Source organism: Bubalus bubalis, chromosome 15 (genome assembly GCF_019923935.1).
Source record: "Bubalus bubalis isolate 160015118507 breed Murrah chromosome 15, NDDB_SH_1, whole genome shotgun sequence".
In the NCBI taxonomy this organism is placed as follows: Eukaryota; Metazoa; Chordata; class Mammalia; order Artiodactyla; family Bovidae; genus Bubalus; species Bubalus bubalis.
The window spans coordinates 60,886,432-60,901,208 of NC_059171.1; the positions used below are offsets into that span (position 1 = coordinate 60,886,432).

The following is a 14,777-nucleotide window of genomic DNA, read 5'->3' on the forward strand; positions in this document are numbered from 1 at the left end:
GTTTCCACTGTTTCCCCATCTATTTCCCATGAAGTGATGGGTCCAGATGCCATGATCTTCGTTTTCTGAATGTTGAGCTTTAAGCCAACTTTTTCACTCTCCTCTTTCACTTTCATCAGAGGCTTTTTAGTTCCTCTTCACTTTCTGCCGTAAGGGTGGTGTCATCTGCATATCCGAAGTGATTGATATTTCTCCTGGCAATCTTGATTCCAGCTTGTGCTTCTTCCAGCCCAGCGTTTCTCATGATGTACTCTGCATATAAGTTAAATAAGCAGGGTGACAATGTACAGCCTTGACGTACTCCTTTTCCTATTTGGAACCAGTCTGTTGTCCCATGTCCAGTTCTAACTGTTGCTTCCTGACCTACATATAGGTTTCTCAAGAGGCAGGTCAGGTGGTCTGGTATTCCCATCTCTTGAAGAATTTTCCACAGTTTATTGTGATCCACACAGTCAAAGGCTTTGGCATAGTTAATAAAGCAGAAATAGATGTTTTTCTGGAACTCTCTCGCTTTTTCGATGATCCAGCAGATGTTGGCAATTTGATCTCTGGTTCCTCTGCCTTTTCTAAAACCAGCTTGAACATCTGGAAGTTCATGGTTCACGATTGCTGAAGCCTGGCTTGGAGAATTTTGAGCATTACTTTACTAATGTGTGAGATGAGTGCAATTATGTGGTAGTTTGAGCATTCTTTGGCATTGCCTTTCTTTGGGATTGGAATGAAAACTGACCTTTTCCAGTCCTGTGGTCACTGCTGAGCTTTCCAAATTTGCTGGCATATTGAGTGCAGCACTTTCACAGCATCATCTTTCAGGATTTGAAATAGCTCAACTGGAATTCCATCACCTCCACTAGCTTTGTTCGTAGTGATGCTTGATACATAGTAGTATATATATGTCATTCCCAACCTCCCAATTTATCCCTTCCTTCACCCCTTGGTGTCCATAGGTTAAAATTTCTGTTCTAATTTATGATTCAAAAGAGTGAAATAAAATAGAAATTATTTGATTTGAGGTAACTGCCTTGTAAAACATTAGCACATAAGGCCAGTTTGAAGAAAAGGAGATTTATCTCCATGACAAGGTTAAACACTTCTTCCATCATCAGCCAGCTACTCAGGCATTCTACTTCATCCTGATAACATGCCAGTAATGGGCGTCTTTCTAGAAATAATATGTTTAATCAACATTTTCAAGTTCACTTTCAAAGGGAACTATTAAGTTTAACATCTCCTCTGTATTTGTGTTTACGTTGCTTTTTTAATGTGTGTTACATGTTTCTATTTTTTTCTCTCTCTTGTATCTCTCTCTCTTTGGCCATTTTACCTGAGGTTTATTTCGAGGCTCAGCACATTTATCTGTAAAGGACCAGGGAGTGAATATATAGGCTGAGTGAGCCATTCGGTCTCAATCACAGCTATTCAGCTCTGCATTTGTAGCAGGGAAGTAGCCAGAGACATAAATAAATGAATGTGACTCAGTTCCAATGGAACTTTATTATGGCCACTGAAATTTGAATTTCATTTAATTTTCATGTGTCACAAAATATTATTCTTCATTTTCCCATAACTATTTAAAAATCTAAAAACCATTTGAACTCGAGTATCGTACAAAAACAGGTGGCAGGCAGGATCTGGCCTGCAGGCCATGGTTTTCCAACCTCTCGTCAATTTTACAGATTTGGTCAAAGATGAAACAAACAAAAAAACACAACTTTGTTTATCATATCGATAGCTAATTCTTTGTTCTTTAAATTACTTAACATTTTAAGAATTTAGTCATCCCTTCCATCTACTGTTTTAGTATTTATTTTTACTATCTTCTTGAGTTTAATGTTTAGGTTTCCTTTTACTATTTTTCATGAATGTTTAAGTATACAGCAGTCTGTATAATAGTATAACAACCGTATCCTCATTACCATGCTTAATAAGGAAGAGATTACAAAGAGAGAAAAGCACTTCTATGCTTGGCAGCCTGGTGGACAAGCTAACTTTCATACCCTCCCAGTGGAAACCATTAAAAAAAAAAAAAAGCTGGATTAATTGTTTTGAAATATATCGCCGAGCTGGATAGACAGAAGGAGTCAGCAGAAGGCTGAGAACAATTTAAAGTCAGGGACCTCACAGGCCAGATTAAACAGTGTCACAGTGGCTTTGGCTCTCAGAGGGTTAGCTGCCAGCTCTTCGAGACCCAGAACTTGTGCTGTGGTTCCTAAGGGAACATGGGACAGGAGACAGGCTCCCACCGTGTCTGGAACAAAGAGCTGGGGGCCTTGGGGTTCCCTCTCCTTGGGAAGGGTGGAAACGGGATTAAAGCTGCATGACTTGGGCTGGGCTCATGACCATTTGTAACCCTGAGGAGCTGGCACTCTGCTTGTCGCCTGAATTCACACCATGGGGTTGAAAAGCTGACTTTGAGAATTTCCTGTAAAGTGGTCTCAGGTTGATAATGTCTGCAGGTGATGGAAGTGATGCTACTTCAGGTAGATCTGAAAAGAAAAATATCTGCAAGACACATGAACTCACCATTTAAAAACCTCCAAAGGAAAGAACAGAAATAAAGCAAAACTCAGCCTGAACAGAATTGGGAAGTATACTGATCAGATTTAGAATATAAACTAAGTAGGTTTAATATGTTTTAATAGAGAAAAGAGAGGCTCGAAAATATAAGAATGAAGCATGGTATTGAAAACTGACATCGAAAATTTGAAAAAGAACAAAATGGAACAACTGAAAATGAAAAACATGGTAAAAAATTTCAGCACTACTGGTAAAGAGTGAAATAGACAAAACCAAAGACATAATTGAATCTATGAATAGAAGACAGACTAAAAGCATCACCCAAAATGCAGCCAAAGGAGAAACAAAAAAATGGGGGAAAAAACCAGGTTTGCTGGGACATAAAATGAGAAGTTATTATATATATTTGCATATGATATATACATATATACTGATTATATATATGTATATACATATATAAACACATGTGTGTGTATGTGTGTATGTATCAGACTCCCAGATTCAGGAAATAGTGTGAGGATGAGGCAATATTCCAAAACACCATCACTAAGAATTTTACCAAATTGTTGCAAAATACCAAACCCTTTGCCAACAAAGGTCCATCTAGTCAAAGCTATGGCTTTACCAGTAGTCATGTACAAATGTGAGAGCTGGACCATAAAGAAGGCTGAGGGCCAAAGAATTGATGATTTTGAATTGTGGTGTTGGAGAAGACTCTTGAGAGTCCCTTGGACAGCAAGGTCAAACCAGTCAATCCTAAGGGAGCTCAACCCTGCATATTCATTGGAAGGGTTTTTGCTGAAGCTGAAGTTCCAATACTTTGGCCATCTGATGTAAAGAGCTAACTCATTGGAAAAAAACCCTGATGCTGGGAAAGACTGAAGGCAAAAGGAGAAGGGGTGGCAGAGAATGAGATGGTTTGATAACATCACACTGACTCATTGGACATGAGTTTGAGCCCGCTCTGGGAGATAATGCTGGACAGGGAAGCCTGGTGTGCTGCAGTCCATGGGGTCACCAAGAGTTGGACATGACTTAGCGACTGAACAGAAATGCTTGTTGTACACAGTTAGGAAAAGAGAGGAAAGAAGAAAATAAATGTAAGGTAGCTGTAATTTGTCAATTGTTAGTATTTTGGTATATTACTTTTCGTTGTGTCTATTAGTATTTTTTAGTTAATTGGTTTCATACTGATTATAGGACCCATTTTTGAATCACTTCTATAAAATGAGTCTTTTTCCTTATCATTGAATATTCTTCAGAAATATCACCACAACTACTGAATGTTCCATGGTTTGAATGTAGTGTAGTATGCGGAGATTAGCTACTTGCTTGCCATTCTCTGCTTGGGTACACAGATGATTTTTTTTTCCAGGCCTTAAAAATTGTTTTATTTATTTATTTTTGGCCATGCTGGATCTTTGTTGCTGTGCAAGCTTTCCTCTAGTTGTGGCGAGTGGGGGCTACTCGCTAGCTGTGGTGCGCGGGCCTCCATTGCGGTGGCCTCTCTTGCGGCGCACGGGCTCCAGGGCACACAGACTTGGGTAGTTGCAGCACGTGGGCTCAGTAGTTGTGGCGCGCAGACTCAGTTGCTCCGCGGCATGAGGGGTCTTCCCGGATCAGGAATCAAACCTGTGTCTCCTGCATTGGCAGGTGGATTCCTTATCAATGAGCCATCAGGGAAGGCTTTTCCAGGCTTTTTGGCATTACTTTGGGGCCAGTGACTGTGTTCGGTGGTGAAATACGACAGTGCTGATGTGTACCGTTTCCAGGCTCCCAGTTCCTCGTGGGATCCTGGCTGAAGGCAGTGGCAAGGAGGGGATGCTGAGGGCTCTGAGGATCCCCCCAGTGGTCGGTCGCAAGTGGAGACCTATATTCTTCTTATTGGTGTCAATTTAGAAGTAGACAGCTGGGTGCAAAGGGCAGAAGAATGAGGTTATAGAAGAAAGCATAATCACTTGGGGAAAACAGCTGAAAAAATGTATACAGATGTCAGTTACTTTCAAAAGTGAAACTCCAGTCTTAGATGACTTCTGCATGCAGCTCTCATCAACTCAGAGAGAGATGGTTCACTCGAGGTTTGTAATGAACATCCCACTCCTGGGCATGCAGAGCAGGTGCTTTAGAAAGAGTGCCCAGTTAGCTTCCTTAGTGTGTGACTTTCTGTTTTCTATCCTTTGCTGGTTTACAGTTGTGCTTAGAATGTATTTGTTTTAAATTTATGCCCTGTTTGTGTACTATGAATACGTTATCAATATTTCCCACTTTGCTGATAACTTTTACAATTCATGTTTTTTATATATTTCTTTAACTTTTTAAATCTTATGAAGTCAGACCTATTTTTGTTGTTATTGTTTGTAATTTCTTCCACTGATTTTATTCTCAGACCCTTAACCCTCCTAGAACAAGCATTTTTTAAGGCAGATGTTAAGTTCTACATTGTTTTTTACTTTGCACTTTATGGTTGCAGGGGTCCGACTCTTTGCGACCCGTGGACTGTAGCCCACCAGGCTCCTCCGTCCATGGGATTCTCCAGGCAAGAATACTGGAGTGGGTTGCCATTTCCTTCTCCAGGGGAATCTTCCCAACCCAGGGATCGAACCCAGGTCTCCTGCATTGCAGGCAGATGCTTTAACCGCTGAGATACCAGGGAAGCCCATAACACTTAACACAAACATTTTAAAAATAATTGTAGTAAATGAAAACTTAATTGTGCCATTTATCTTGTGCTTTTTGAACAAGTGCTAACAGCTTAATTTAATCCTTGCAACGATGTAGGAAGAGAGTACTGTTATCAGTGTCCTAGTTTAGAGATGCAGAGGGGGCTGAGGAGCCTTAAGTATTATGATGATGGAGCTCAGAACTGGTGACCTTGGTTTGCACCCAAACTGGCCAACTCCACACCCCCAATCCTGCAGCCTGGGTGCATATATGCGCTGGCAGCACTGTGTTCATGCAGGTGTGGGGGGCATGCATAGAGTGGAGGGGACACTCCTCATTGTACACAGATTCTTATAGGAATTTAAGGTCTCATCGTGGCTATCAGTTCTGTTCTATTGATCTCTCTGACTCATGCATTATTATCTCATTATTAAAATTTTAGTAATTCTCAAAAAATCATATTAAATGCCATTCTACATTAGCGTTTAGCTTTCCTCAATGACTTGCAGCTTCATCTTTCTTTGAACTTCATTTAATACTGATATTTTCTTTTGGAATTCATTCTAGGAAAATGTTTAACATTCATTCTGTTTTATTGATTACTTCTTTGCACACTTGTCTTAGATCTTGTACTAGACAGCAATGTTTTAAGACAAGGGATATATTTTTAATAACTTTTTTTTTTTTTGGCTGTACCAGGTCTTAGTTGCAGCATGTGGGATCTAGTCCCCTGACCAGGAATTGAACCTGAGCCCTCTGCATTGGGAGTATGGAGTCTTAGCCATTGGACCACCAAAGAAGTCCCAAGACAAGGGATATTTACCTGTAGCACCTACACTGTGATTTCTAGTGGTCATTCAATAAAAGTGTGATTTAATTCTTTTCAAATGGATCACATGGGTAGAGTTTAGTTTATGTAGCACCTATACATAGTAACACTGTAACAGCTCCTGCTACATGCCAGGCTTTGTTCTAATGCACAGGACATCTTGGTTAGGCAGGAGTGATTACTACCCTATTTTACAGGTGGGGAAGCTGAGGCCAGGAGAGGTCACACAGCCTGGCAGGGTTGGAACACAGGCCAGCTGAAAGCCGGCTGGCCCCGCCACACATTTGGTGTTTACTATGCTACTCGGTCCCCAATGATTGGAGTGTTAGATGGTGAGAGATGGGTGGTATTTGAAGTTCCCGCAGAGGCCTGTGGTCCCCACCCACCGGATGGGTGGTAGAATCCAGGTAGGCTGCGAGGAGGCATGGATTTGGTCTCCGCAGAAGAAACAACTTGCATCATGTGGGAAAAGCAGAAACAAGCTGTTTGTGGAGATTCTGTTGAGAAATCACATAGTTTTGGGAGGGGGCGGTGAATATGCTACAAACCAGTCATTGCTATTTTGAAACTAAATTTAAATTAAGGATTCTTTATCAAATCAAAGCAATTAAAAATTTCACTTAGTCGTAGTATTGCAGTATATATATGTGTGTGTGTGTGTATATATATATATATATATTTTTTTTTTTTTTTCTGTCTGTACAGACAATGTTACAACAAAAATGGTACCAAGCAGCAGAAGGATTTTCATGTTAGGTCTGGCTTGCATTTTCCAGGTAGGGGTTGTGTTAAGTTGGGGAGATTGATTATGTTGTCCCCAGTTTATTCCAACAAGGCATCAGAGTAGATGATCTGACTGCCACATGCATGGTCGTGCAGCTGCTCCCTGTTCTGTTTGTCTCCAGCTCCCTGAACTCTGTGAATTCAGTTGCATGCAGGACAGCCTGGGAGGAAGGCAGGCATCACAATGATAGGGGGTCGGGTTGACATCCAGGGAGGAGGCAGGATGGATGGGGGTGCAAGTCCAGCTTCTTCAAGCTAGTTTCTGTTTGCTGTGTTACTTTGCTGTTGGAGCTTGTCTCCTTTCATTCAAAAGAAAAATAAAAAAGCTTTTTTCCTTGTGCCCCAAAATGATCCCCCAAGCTCCTCTACTTTTTAGGATTTGACCTTAATAAAAAGGTTCCATAACCATTCCATTTGAAAAGGGGCGGGGGAGTCAGATGTCAGAGAGCAAGAAAATGAAATTTTGCATCAGGCAGAATTTCCTCACCAATATTTCAGAAGGATTCATAATTCTGTGGCTGTGTACAAATGATCCATTTTGTTAATCTGAATTTCTAGGGTCATTAAAATTTTTTTCCCTCTGCTCTGGAGTAGTTTATTACTTTGAGAGAGAGGGGGAAAAAAGCCAGTTTAAAACCAGGTAAGGGGAGAAAGCTGACAAAAACATAAATTAGAGGAAGAACTTAATTTAAAAAGTGTCAAAAAGGATAGATAGTCTTAGTTCAATAATAAAGCCTGGTCCGAGAGCCTTCTATCTTTAAATAAAGTGCTCCAGCACTCTATTACCTGTGTACAGCCCATCTTTGATTTCCAATCTAAGTCTATTTTTGCTTCTCGTGATTAGCATACAAATGTGAAAAAAAGAAAAAAGTGGTTACATGCGTGACGATTAGGACATGCCTTTGACTTGAATGTCAGTGTTCTGTCAGCCTAGAGGTGAGGAAATGAATGGCCATTTGCGGGCTCCTTCGAGGTGCATCTTGTCTGAAAATGACTCCAATCCATCTCCTTTTATTTGCATGCTAAGTTCATCACACAGATCGCAAGTCTATAAGCATATATTTGTTTTAAAAGAAACAAAGGGCAAGAGCATGCAGCAACTTGTTAATCTGTGGGAAGCGGCCTTTCCCTTCCTTCTGCACAGGAGCTTTGAGTCCAGGATGGAGTCCACACGTGGGGGCCCTGCCCTGTCAAGAACCACATGCCAGGTACAGGGATGGGAGGGCTGAGTCCTGACACAGATGTGAAGTTGGGCACCAACCCGGTGCATGGGAGGATGGAGGCCAGGGATGCCTTCCCCTAGTTTTACCTCTGAGAATGGTGTTGGGAGGCATCACCTGTCCTTGGGTTTGATGAAGATGGCACCTAATTTACTCTCTCTTTTTTTAAATTGTTATTGTATTATGCTGTGTTAATTTCAGGTGTACAGCAAAGTGAATCAATTATACATATGCATGTATCCATACTTTTTCAGATTCTTTTGCTATTTAGGTTATTACAGAGTATTGAGTAGAGTTCCCTGTGCTCTATAGTAAATCCTTGTTGGTTATCTATCTTATATATAGTAATGTGTACATGTTAATCCCAGTCTCCTAATTTATCACTTCCCTCCACATTTCCCCTTTGGTAACCATAAATTTGATTTTGAGATCTGTGAGTCTGTTTTGTAAATAAGTTCATTTCTCTCATTTTTAAATTGGCTTCCACATATAAGTGATATCATATGGTGTTTGTCTTCCTCTGTCTGACTTACTTCATTTAGTGTGATAATCTGTAGGTCCATACATGGTGCTGCAGATGGTATTACTTCGTTCTTTTTTATAGCTGAGTACTATTCCTGTGTGTGTGTGTCTGTGGTACATCTTCTTTATCCATTCCTCTGTTGATGGATGCTGAGGTTGCTTCCATGTCCTGGCTATTGTAAATAGTACTGCTATGAATATAGGGGTGCATGCTTCTTTTCAAATTATGATTTTCTCCAGATAAATGTGTAGGAGTGGGATTGCTGGATCATGTGGAAGTTCTATATTAAGTTTTTTTTCTTTGTAGGAGCAGGGAGTGGGCCCACAATAGCTAAGACTTCAAATTCCCTAATAATATGTTCAGAGAGTCCCCTGCCAGACTCCTGCCTACCAGCTTCCTCCAGTCCCCATCGGAATCCTCTCTGAAGAGAGTGTCTCCGGGTGGAGGGAGTCTGCCTGCCTCCTGGCACCTGGATGGGCTTCGGTCCCCTCGTGCGGGGCTGGAAGCAGTGGGGGAGGTCACTGCTGTGCCAGTGGCTGCTGACGGATGGCCCCATTTACATCAAAGGCAGTTAGTATGCATGAAACCACTCAAGCATCGTTTGTTTCAGGGAGTCCAACCGGTCCATTTTTCAGTTCCTTTCTGGTTCAGGGTCAGAAGCAAATGAAGGATCTCAGATTGGCTTCATTTGGGGTCAGTGATGCTTCCTTCTTCATTTATAGCAAATTTGTTTAAAGTTATCACACTTTTACCATGTGGAAAGGTCCTTCTCTAAAGGCCAGGGAAGCTGTAGCAGGGCTGGAGCCCCTGGTGATGTCGCAGGCAAGTTCATGTGGATGGTCACAGTCACACACACCTGTGTGCAGTGAGGAGGCAGCCATGGGCAAACGTGCAGAGACGCCGGGCTCTGGACTGCTGGCCAAACCCAGGTCAGCTTGCAGTGCTGCTTAAATCCGATCTTAAAGGAGACAGCCCCTTTCCAGTTTGAGAAAAAGCTTCAGATTCCACTCCAGGACAGGAAATGATTAATATGATTTTGGAGTTCCACTCAAAAGATTGCTAACATTTGTGTGGTGCATTATAGTTTAAAAACAATCTCTTACTTGTCAATAATGAGGAAGATGTTATTGCCACTTAGTAAGGAAACTGAGTCTCTAATTAGTTTAATCAAATTTCATAGACAAAATAAAATAAAGTCATGTCATCCAAAAAAAGGAAAAGTTCTTTTTCCATGTAAAGAATTCATCAAAAATCATATTCTCAAGAAATGAGAACCAAAGTGCTGTGGCAAATGCAGCCATGGCAGCTGACCCAGTGTTTGGAAATTGGGGCCAAAAGCTCCTGTCTTTGTCTTTGAACATGGAGTAAAGGAAGTAGTGTTACCACTGGGCAGGTACGACGCTGCACATGCTCTGTAAGTTACTGGCCACAGTGGTGTGCGTCCTGTGTGTGCATCATGTTGCCCTGGCTTGACGTTTTTGCCTTGAGGTGATCTACATGGCCAGCTCCTGGTCCATGCTCAGGTCCAAGCCTCTATGTTACCCAAGAGCCTGCAGAACCAAGTTAAGCCTGCCTTCTGACTCTGCCCTTACACTGAGATGAAGAACTGAAAATCTTCATCTATAATGTTGCAAGGATTGAGGCTTCTGCTACTTCACACATGTAGCAAAACCACATTTCCTGGGGTCTGTATGGATGCATAAATTCTCACACACACAGAAGTCAAGCTCAAGAGGCAACTCATGGATTTCTTCTGATCTTCTACCTTCCACAGACATCATCTGGGCTGTTGTAGGATGATATTTAATTTGATGAGTTCTGCGTACCTGCTTTTCCTAGGAAAGGGGCCAGAATAACTTCATTATACACAGATCCCATATCAGAGATTTTCCTCCTTTATTTGAAGAGAAGAGACAGAGTTGATTGACAACTTAATTTCTAAGTCTTAGTGTCTCAGAATGACAAAACCGAGGCTTTGTGCTGATCTGCCTGTGGAATGAGGTTTTGTCAATGAGCCCCATCATTTAAAAACACTCAGTTGTCAATCTGAATAAAAGTAAAAACAATTAAACTCAGTAGACACACACAGGAGTTAAATGCCTTCCTCATATTCCCAGAGATGGCTGCAAGGGTATGCAGACAAGAAGGGTCCCCACAGGACACCCTGTTGGAGTTTATTCATTTTATGTTAATAGCATGTTAGGGTCCAGAGTGAGAAGGGTCTGTGAGATAGACACACACCTGAGGCTGCTTAAGGCATTAGATGGGTGTCTTCTGTGACCATCACGTCTCCGAGCAGATATATATATTCCTTGGAATATATTTAATCAGACGTTTCTTCCATTGAGACACACACATGATCACAGCATCACCGCTCTCTCTGCCTCGGTGCTCTCATCATCTGATGTGGAACCGTCTGGCTCCCAAACTCAGGCATCTTACCTCGGTGCATTTCTGCCTGTAAGTGAGGTGACACCACTTTATTAAAGCATATAAACACGTGGTTCTTCAGCCCAGTGCAAAAATAAATGTTTTTTTTCCCCCACATTAATGCATGAAGGGCTGGAAGTGGCACGAGTGATTTCTAAATTTTGCAAGTAAAATTTCCTAAGAGACGTTAATAACATCTATTTTAGTGATTTTCAGCAAATAATAGTCAAGTTTCTGTACATATTCTGTATGAATATTGTGTGAAAGAGTGGGGAATATACCTATTAATGAAAATGAAAGGTGAGATAGGAGTTGCTGTATATAACAAGGGCTATTAGTAAACCCAGACATGAAAACATATGGATCTATTTTGAACAAAAGGGAGCCATTGTGGCTCTTAAATGTGGCTAAATCCATCTGGGAGTATAGTTAAGGTAAAGTCTTCATCGCTGTGTTGTTATAATGATAAAGTAGAAGAGAAGCACTTAAGATCACTTTAGTTTTCAACTTAGAGAAGGCGATGGCACCCCACTCCAGTACTCTTGCCTGGAAAATCCCATGGACGGAGGAGCCTGGTAGGCTGCAGTCCATGGGGTCCTAAGAGTTGGACAAGACTGAGTGACTTCACTTTCACTTTTCACTTTCATGCATTGGAGAAGGAAATGGCAACCCACTCCAGTGTTCTTGCCTGGAGAATCTCAGGGACGGGGGTGCCTGGTGGGTTGCCGTCTGTGGGGCCGCACAGAGTCAGACACGACTGAAGCGACTTAGTAGCAGCAGCAGCAGCAGCAGCAGCTTTCAACTTCACAATTTCACTGCGCACCAAAGTGGGAATCTGGGAGGCAGGCACCTCTGCAATTAATGCACGCATTTAAAACTCCTGAACCTGCAGATGCCATTCACAGGAAACACCTCCAGGAGATACCTGACCAGAGTAGCAACGTTACTGCCAGTTTCACATGGGGATGGGGTTCTAGCAGGACTTCTGAAATGCTTTCAGGCATGGGGGTCTCAGCCCTGGAGAAGGAGGAGGTGGACAGTGAGAACATCCCCCAGGAACTGCTTTCAAACCTGAGCCACCCACAGAGTCCCCCATGAAAATGGCTGAAAAGCAAAGTGAATGACAAGGACATTGTGATTGTCTGCAGACCTAAGCTAAACTGAGAGAACTTTCCAGGTGTTTCATGGGACCTCCTTCTAGATGAGCTGCTATTAGGAATCTTTTCCTGTCTGTGCCTCCCTGAACTCCTGAAAGTCTCCAGTGTTTGTAAGAGATGGTATCATCTAGCATTTGATGAGTTTCTCTGGCAAACTGTAGACCTCGTGGGCAGAAACCTCTACCCAGATCGTGGTTGGTCGGCTGCTGTCCCAAGGGGTGGTTGCCTTCTGCTGTCCACAATCATTTATAGACCAACCGTTAGTTGAGCATTTCAGCCCTTTTTGTCTACAGCACCTGGGCCTGTCAAACTCTGTGTTCGATGTGTCTACCCTGCACAGCCTTCTGTCTTACTGCTCCAAGTTGCAGAATCTCAGCCTTGGAAGGCCTCTGGCTTTCGAATCCCATTGTCAATAATCTTGCTCAGAACACAAATTTACTGCGACTAAACCTTTCTGGGTATTCTGCATTCTCTGAATCTGCCCTGAAGACTTTGCTGAACAGCTGTTCCAGATTGGATGAGCTGAACCTCTCTTGGTGCTATGACTTCACTGAAAAACACATACAGGTGGCTGTTGCACATGTGTCGGAGACCGTCACCCAGCTGAACCTCAGCGGGTACTGAAAGAACCTGCAGAGATCAGATGTCTCTACCTTAGCTGGAAGATGTCCCAATCTTGTCCACCTAGACTTAAGTGATAGTGTCATGCTGAAAAATGACTGCTTTCCAGAATTTTACCAACTCAACTACCTCCAACACCTATCATTCAGTTGGTGCTATGACATGATACCTGAAACTTTACTTGAACTTGCAGAAATTCCCACATTAAAAACACTACAAGTCTTTGGAATCATGCCAGACGGTACCCTTCAACTGTTAAAGGAAGCCCTCCCTCATCTACAGATTAATTGCTCCCATTTCACCACCATCACCAGACCAACCATTGGCAACAAGAAGAATCAAGAGACATGGGGCATCAAATGCTGTCACTGGAGAAGCCCGGTTATATATGAAGCCTCTGTTGCAAGATGGTGTCTCCTCTTTTCTTTGGGCAGGGAAAGTAGGCAGGAAGCCCAGTGTGGAGAGCTCAGCTATCTTTATTCTTGGTTTTCCATTGCCTTCCTTCTACAAGTATATTAAAGAAACATTGGAGAGAGAAAACGATGAAGTGTTGCTTTTTAGAAATGACTGTGAAAGCTTTTATCACTGCTATACTTTTAAGAGTTCAAGCTCTATGCTTTTTGAAATTTTAGGGAGAGTGAGCCTATAATTTCAAGGTACCTTATATAGCAAAATTTGAACCATGTCTTCCAAGTTGCCATTCTTCATAAATCTGTTTAGAATCAAGCTTAAAAATCACTTCCAGCAAATCATTTTCATAGCCTATATGGCAACTGAACTTTCTTCTATTTAATTTTTCAGCACTGCTTTATTATAAGACATAGGTTGCAAAAAATAATAAGCTATTTGTATTGTAAGCTAAAAAGAACGAGAATCATAGAGTAGATTTGCAGCAATCTCTTCTGAGGATGGCAAGAAAAATAGACATTTCAACTGTGCCTTTAGATTCGCAGTCATGTTGATGGAAACAAACAGCCCCAGGTCATTCACCTTAAAACCTAAATAAAGAAACAAACACTCTGCCAACCAGAGGTATAGAATTGGTATAGAATTTAAAGACTCAAAAGACAGTTTTCTATAACAGGTTAACCTGGGGTATCCTCTAATGCACATTAATGAAGTCTCCTTTATGTACAGTTGGGAAGGTCCCCTGCAGGAGGAAATGGCAACCCACTCCAGTATTTTTGCCTAGAGAATCCCGTGGACAGAGGAGCCTGGTGGGCTACAGTCCATGGGGTTGCGAAAAGCCAGATACAACTGAGACTAATACTACTCTACTCACAATTTCCAACAATCTAAAACTTCCCTGATATGAGCTTAAGCTAAAGGTGGTGGTAGATCAATTCTGCTTTTCTAAAGCAAACAACAGCAACAACAATCATTAACAACAATAATTCAGGATCCCAGCACAGTCAGTGAGCTCGTAAGAGGTACCAGGTCTTACCAGCCACCGTGGGTGCAGAGCAAGGAAACAGCATGTGTGACCTGCCTACTGGGAAGATGGCATCTGCCAGAAAATTGCATTTATTTGGCAGATGTTTGGTGTCACCTGCTAAGTGTTCAGGGCTATCTTGGTGGCTCAGGGATAAAGAATCCACCTGCCAATGCAGGAGACATGGGTTTGATCCCTGGGTGGGGCAGATCCTCTGGAGGAGGAAATGGCAGCCCACTCCAGTACTCTTACCTGGGAAATCCCATGGACAGAGGAGCCTGGCAGGCTACAGTCCGTGGGGTCGCAAAGAGTCAGACACGACTGAGAAACTAAATAACAAAAACTGGGTGCCCAGCACTGGGAGGGCACCTCTGATCTTTCAGAGCTTACACTGTGGGGGGAGGAGATGAGGTAGGCAGTGCAAACATGGATGCTGTGGTGAAGGCAGCCGGCTGCTGAGATGGAGAGAGAAGACGGGTGGGTGGGGGGCACGCTGACATTGTGAAGGCTTCAGACCCTGCCTAGTACTCACAGGTTTCTAAGTGTGTGCATTTTGAAATTGACTAAAACTAGCTTCACATGAAGGAGCATTCAGTTATATATG

The 14,777-nt window shown here is 42.3% G+C and overlaps 1 pseudogene; it reads left to right on the top strand.

The window, feature by feature from the left end:
* The first annotated feature begins 11,965 nt into the window (after positions 1–11,965).
* Positions 11,966–14,777, top strand: part of LOC123329369 — a 48,013-nt pseudogene continuing 45,201 nt past the window's right edge.